Source organism: Oncorhynchus gorbuscha, linkage group LG17 (assembly GCF_021184085.1).
Source record: "Oncorhynchus gorbuscha isolate QuinsamMale2020 ecotype Even-year linkage group LG17, OgorEven_v1.0, whole genome shotgun sequence".
Classification (NCBI taxonomy): Eukaryota; Metazoa; Chordata; class Actinopteri; order Salmoniformes; family Salmonidae; genus Oncorhynchus; species Oncorhynchus gorbuscha.
Genome location: NC_060189.1, coordinates 52,352,588 through 52,359,723, shown reverse-complemented (window position 1 = coordinate 52,359,723; position 7,136 = coordinate 52,352,588).

Genomic DNA, 7,136 nt, shown 5'->3' with positions numbered 1-7,136 from the left:
GTAGGTGTGCTGCAGTACCCTGATAAATCTAAGAAAAACATTTCCACAAAATTTGTAAACTAGGCATTTATTACCTCCTCGTTCGACATTACCCCAACCCAAAACATCTTCTCACAGCCATGTTTAATAGTATGCGACATTTAGAAAATAGTGTTTACTTTAAATGCCCGAATGTCATACTCATTTTGGCACTGATAATAGCTGATCAATTAGATATGGGGACACGCTACCGAAATCAACTAATAGCGGGAAACAACGTAATCACGCATGAGGCATGCCCAATATGCAAACTAGAAGGTTCAGTAGTATGCAACTTTTTGATAATAGAGTATGGCTCATACGCCAGGATGTTATACTCATCTCAGCTCTTCATCTAGTAGAATTTGATGCACACTTTTCCACAATGTATTGGAAGCGGTGGGATGTGAGTAATAGGCCCTCGTTCTCTTCAAGTTAGTGATAGAGGCTTAAACCAAATTGTGCAGAAAAACTATTAATTACTCTGAGCTTTTAAAAACAATGCACATTAGTGACTTGTGCTGGTCAGCAATGAAAAGCAGCGTTTGATGTTCATATAGAAGTTTTTCCCACAATATTAATAAAATCTCTGTGGCACATTGGTTAGTCGTGGGTCGCCATGTTTTTGGTGTCCCAGATGGGTGTTGGTGAAATTTAATTTAACTAGGCAAGTCAGTTAAGAACAAATGATTATTTACAATGACGGCCTACCAAAAGCCAAAAGGCCTGCTGCGGGGATGGGGGACCTGGGATTAAAAATAAAATAAAAATATAGGACAAAACAAACATCACAACAAGAAAGACAACACTGCATAAAGAGAGACCTAGGATGACAAAATAGCATGGCAGCAACACATGACAACACAGCATGGTAGCGACACAACATAACAACAACATGGTAGAAGCACAACATGGTAGCAGCCCAAAACAGGGTACAAACATTGTTGGACACAGACAACAGCAGAAAGGGCAAGAAGGTATAGACAACAATACATCATGCAAAGCAGCCACAACAGTCAGTAAGAGTGTCTATGATTGAGTCTTTCAATAAAGAGATTGAGATAAAGCTGTCCAGTTTGAGTATTTGTTGCAGCTCGTTCCAGTTGCTAGCTGCAGCGAACTGAAAAGACGAGTGACCCAGGGATGTGTGCGCTTCTGGGACCTTTAACAGAATGTGACTGGTAGAACGGGCGTTGTATGTGAAGGATGATGGCTGCAGTTGGTATCTCAGATAGGGGGGAGTGAGGCCTAAGATGGTTTTATAAATAACAACCAGTGGGTCTTGCGACGGGCATACAGAAATGACCAGTTTACAGAGGAGTATAGAGTGCAGTGATGTGTCCTATACGGAACATTGATGGCAAATCAGATGGCTGAATGGTAAAGAACATTTTGCCGCTCAAGAGCACCCTTACCTGCCGATCTATAAATCGTGTCTCCGAAATCTAGCATGGGTAGGATGGTCATCTGAATAAGGATTAGTTTGGCAGCTGGGGTGAAAGAGGAACGATTACGAGTGGCACATCCATAACCTGAGCAGAAGCCAGATTGCATACCAGAGAAAATACTATAGACAGAGAGAGTACTATAGACATCAAGAAAGCCAGTCAGTTGATTATTGACAAGTTTTTCCTACCCTTTTGATAAACAGGGGAAAATAAGGACGAACCGTGGCTGCCTTCCAAGTAATGGGAACACTGAGAGGTAGGAAGTCAAAGCCACGACCAGACCTGATAATAGAGCTGTTGCCACTTCATAAGGTGGGGCAGAAAGGGTGTACGGTCAGTTTTCTGTGGGTCTCAGCTCATTTTGGAGTAGGGGGAAATGAGACAACAGATAAGGTTGCTCTGAAGAGGGAGGAGGTAGAGGTTATGGTCCCGTTAGGGGGATGGAATGTATGAGCATCAAAGCAGAGGGGTTACACATGAGTTGCAATGTGAGTGGGAGAGAGAGGAGCTAAGAAGGCAGTTTTTCTCTATCCAGAATTCTGTGTGGAAGTTCGGTTGGTATCTGGGAGTGAAAGGATGGATGGGGTTCTGTTGACAAGGCTGAGGTTGGGTCATTGTGGATTGGGAAGTGAGTTATTGTTTGTGGGGAAACACCCAGATAGCAAGTATGAGGAATGTGGTGAGGTAGCAATAGTCTAAACTACTTAAGTAAAAATACTTTGAAGTACTACTTGAGATGTTTTTTGGGGGAATCTGTACTTTACTCTACTATTTATATTTTTGACAACTTTTACTTCACTACATTCCTAAAGAAAGTATTGTATATTTTACTTTCCCTGACACCAAAAGTGCTCAATACATTTTTAAGGCTTAGCAGAACAGGAAAATTGTGAAATTCATGCACTTATCAAGAGAACACATGATCATCCCTACTGCCTATGTTCTGGCAGACTCACTAAACATACATGCATCTTTTTAAATAATGTCTTAGTGTTTTAAAACATTTTTATAACAAGAAATTGTGCCTTCTGGTTTGCTTAATACAAAGAATTTAAAATAATTTATACTTTTACTTTAGATAAGTATATTTTAGAAATTAAGTTAACTTTTGATACTTAAGTATATTTAAAAACAAAAACTTTTAGACTTTTACTCAAGTCATATTTTACTGGGTGACTTTCACTTTTACTTTAGTAACTTTCTATTAAGGCAGTGGTTCCCAAACTTTTTATAGTCCGGTACCCCTTCAGACATTCAACCTCCAGCTGCGTACCCACTCTAGCACTAGGGTCAGATCACTCTCAAATATAGTTTTTTGCCATCATTGTAAGCCTGCCACACACACACTATACGATACATTTATTAAACATAAGAATGAGTGTGAGTTTTTGCCACAACCAGGCTCGTGGGAAGTGTCAAAGAGCACTTATATGGCCAGGGCACAAATAATCATCAGTAATTTTGCTCTTTATTTAGCCATCTTACATATAAAACCTTATTTGTTCATCGAAAATTGTGAATAACTCACCACAGGTTAATGAGAAGGGTGTGCTTGAAAGGATGCACATAGCTCTGCAATGTTGGGTTGTATTGGAGAGTCTCAGTCTTAAATCATTTTCTACACACAGTCTGTGCCTGTATTTAGTATTCATGCTATTGAGGGCCAAGAATCCACTCTCACATAGGTACGTGGTTGCAAAGGGCATCAGTGTCTTATTAACAGCGCGATTTGCCAAGGCAGGATACTCTGAGCGCAGCCCAATCCAGAAATCTGGCACTAGTTTTGGATTAAATTCAATTTTCACAGAACCACTTGTTGCAATTTTGATGAGGCTCTCTTGTTCAGATAACAGTAAGTGGACTGGAGCCAGGGCATGAAAGGGATAATGAATCCAGTTGTTTGTGTCATCCGTTTTGGGAAAGTACTAGCTTAATTGCGCACCTAACTAACTCAAGTGCTTCGCTATATCACATTTGACATTGTCCGTAAGCTTGAGTTCATTTGCACACAAAAAGTCGTACAATGATGGAAAGACCTGTGTGTTGTCCTTGTTAATGCAGATAGAGAAGAGCTCCAACTTCTTAATCATAGCCTCAATTTTGTCCCGCACATTGAATATAGTTACGGAGAGTCACTGTAATCCTAGATTCAGATCATTCAGGTGAGAAAAAACATCACCCGGATAGGGTGATGCAAGCGATGCAAGCGGTCAGACAAGTGAAAATGATGGTCAGTAAAGAAAACTTTAAACTTGTCACTCAATTTTAAAAAAAATGTGTCAATACTTTGCCCCTTGATAACAAGTGCACTTCTGTATGTTGTAAAAGTGTTACATGGTCGCTGCCCATATCATTGCATAATGCAGACAAAAACACAAGAGTTCAGGGGCTTTGCTTGAACAAAGTTAACCATTTTCACTGTAGTGTCCGAAACGTCTTTCAAGCTGTCAGGTATTCCCTTGACAGCAAGAGCCTCTTGGTTGATGCTGCAGTGTACCCAAGTAGCGTTGGGAGCTACTGCTTGCACGTACGTTACCACTCCACTATGTCTCCCTGTCATGGCTTTCGCACCATCAGTACAGATACCAACACATCTTGACTACCAAAGTCCATTTGATGTCACAAAGCTGTCCAGTACATTAAGAATATCCTCTCCTGTTGTCTTGGTTTCCAGTGGTTTGCAGAAGAAGATGTCTTCCTTAATTGACTCCCCATAAATGTAACGGACATATACAAGGAGCTGTGCCAGGCCCGCCACATCTGTTGACTCATCCAGCTGTTAACGCATAGAATTCTCTGGCTTGTATGCGAAGCAGTAATTGTTTCAAATGATCTCCTGCCATGTCACTGATGCGTTGTGAAACTGTGTTGTTTGATGGAGGAATTGTCTGTATAGTTCTTTGGGCCTTTTCCCCAAGCATTGTCCCAGCCATATCCACGGCAGCAGGAATAATTAAGTCCTCCACAATGGTATGGGCATGCCTGTCCTAGTCACTCGGTAGCTCACCATATAAGACACTTCTAGCCCCTTCTTATTAACGGTATCTGTTGCTTTTATACATGTCTTACTGCTCGAAAGTCATCTTAAATTCTCACTCCAAAAACTCCTGTGGCTTATTTTTCAAATTGGAATGTTTTGTTTCTAAATGTCTGTGCAAGGTGAATGTTTCATAGAATTGTGAGATAGTACTTTTGCACATATAACACACTGTGACTGAGGAAAGGCACTACTCCAAATATAAGTGAACCCCAAATAAATGTAGTTCTCATCATATTTGCGCCTCTTCGATGGTCCAACGTCCCTGTCTGTTGTTCAGTGCTTTCCTGGGTAAGGGGGCAGTAGCTCTTCAGCTGCATCAGATTCCCAACTGTCAGTGTCCATGCTAGCTGGGCTAACAACAAATGTAGAATTACTGATGCTAGCATTGGATTTGCTCGTGGAAGCAAAACAACTTGTGTCGTCGACAGGTGCAAGTGTAGTACTGTTTGTCGTAGCAGTACTACCAGTAGAGCTGGTATGTGTCTCTATGGATGTGGGCCTTACTTTTTTAACCATTAATCAATTTTCGAGCAAACAAAATAAGCAGCTCTACGTTTGGCTACATACAGAACGTTAGTGGAATTCCCGCGAGAGAGTAACGGTTAATGTGATTGGATGTTAATCATTTGACTAGGCTACCTGTATTTAACATTGTGTTGTTATTTCGCTGAACACTAGATGGTTTTATTTATTTTTTTGGCAATGAAACGAGGCTACTCAGGCGAGAAAAAACCTCACCCAAATGCATAGCCCTGTTGAACTGTTTGAAAAAGTATTTTTTAAATTTAAAAATGTGAATCACATTTTTATTTGGCGTACGACGGTATTGCGCGTACAGTTGAAGTCGGAAGTTTACATACACATAGGTTGGAGTCATTAAAATTTGTTTCAAACACTCCACAAATTTCTTGTTAACAACAATTTTCCAACAATTGTTTATAGGCAGATTATTCCACTTATAATTCACTCTATCACAATTCCAGTGGGTCAGAAGTTTACATACACTAAGTTGACTGTGCCTTTAAACAGCTTGGAAAATTCCAGAAAATGATGGGCTAATTGACATCATTTGAGTAAATTGGAGGTGTACCTGTGGATGTATTTCAAGGCCTAACTTCAAACTCAGTGCCTCTTTGCTTGACATCGTGGGAAAATCAAAAGAAATTGCCAAGACTTAAACATTTTTTTGTAGACCTCCACAAGTCTGGTTCATTTTTGGGAGCAATTTCCAAACGACTGAAGGTACCACGTTCATCTATACAAACAATAGTACTCATGTATAAACACCATGGGACCACGCAGCCGTCAAACCGCTCAGGAAGGAGACACGTTCTGTCTCCTAGAGATTAACGTACTTTGGTGCAAAAAGTGCAAATCAATCTCAGAACAACAGCAAAGGATCTTGTGAAGATGCTGGAGGAAACAGGTACAAAAGTATCTATATCCACAGTAAAACAAGTCCTATATCGACATAACCTGAAAGGCCGCTCAGCAAGGAAGAAGCCACTACTCCATACCACCATAAAAAAGCCAGACTGCAGTTAACAACTGCACATGGGTACAAAGATTGAACTTCTTGGGGAAATGTCCTCTGGTCTGATGAAACAAAAATAGAACTGTTTGGCCATAATGACCATTATTATGTTTGGAGGAAAAAGGGGATGCTTGCAAGCCGAAGAACACCATCCCAACCGTGAAGCACGGGGGTGGCAGCATCATGTTGTGGGGGTGCTTTGCTGCAGGAGGGTCTGGTGGACTTCACAAAATAGATGGCATTATGTGGATATATTGAAGCAACATCGACATCAGTCAGGAAGTTAAAGCTTCATCGCAAATGGGTCTTCTAAATGGACAATGACCCCAAGGTCCATATAAATGTTTTTATTTGATTTACAATTATATTAAATTATTATTATTAGAAATATAACATACCAATGTTTTAGAGGAGAGTGGCTGCTATTTCTTCTCTCATTATGTTAAACATCTTTGTCCGTAATTAAAAAGACAATCGACTCTTCCTTCAGAACAACATTCAGCATACTGAGGAAATAATTTTATAGGCATTTCAGTTTTCCCCAAAAAAATTATTTTACACTTAAGATTCTAATTTGCAGGTATACAATGACACAGCTATAATATAATTTGACAGTTCTGTTTTGCCTTGCAGTCTCAAGATAGGGGGGGGGGGGGGGGGATTTCTTCAGGCAAGAAAATAGCCTTGACAAAATCCTTCCGACTTCTTATTTCCTTAATTTTGTGGCTAGAGTCAAATACTTTCTGTGGCACATATCAGAGTCAAATGCTTTCTATATAACAAACTTCACGTCAGGATAGGCAACCGAAATGAATAATTAATGTATGTGTGTTATATTAAACAGAGGAGGGAGTAAAATGTAGGAAAGCAATAAACATTTCAGAACAACTACTAGTCGAATAAGACATTGGAGAGATGACGAACATTACTAGTGCCTCCCCCGCTTTCAAACCGACATCAAGGTCACCCAAATTGAGGTTTACATTGAAGGTACCGTCCACGAAAGTGAATCTTAATCGAACCTAACCTTCATGGATAAAAATATAAAACCATGGAAGTAGTCATTATGTATAATGCACTTTGTAATATTCATGTT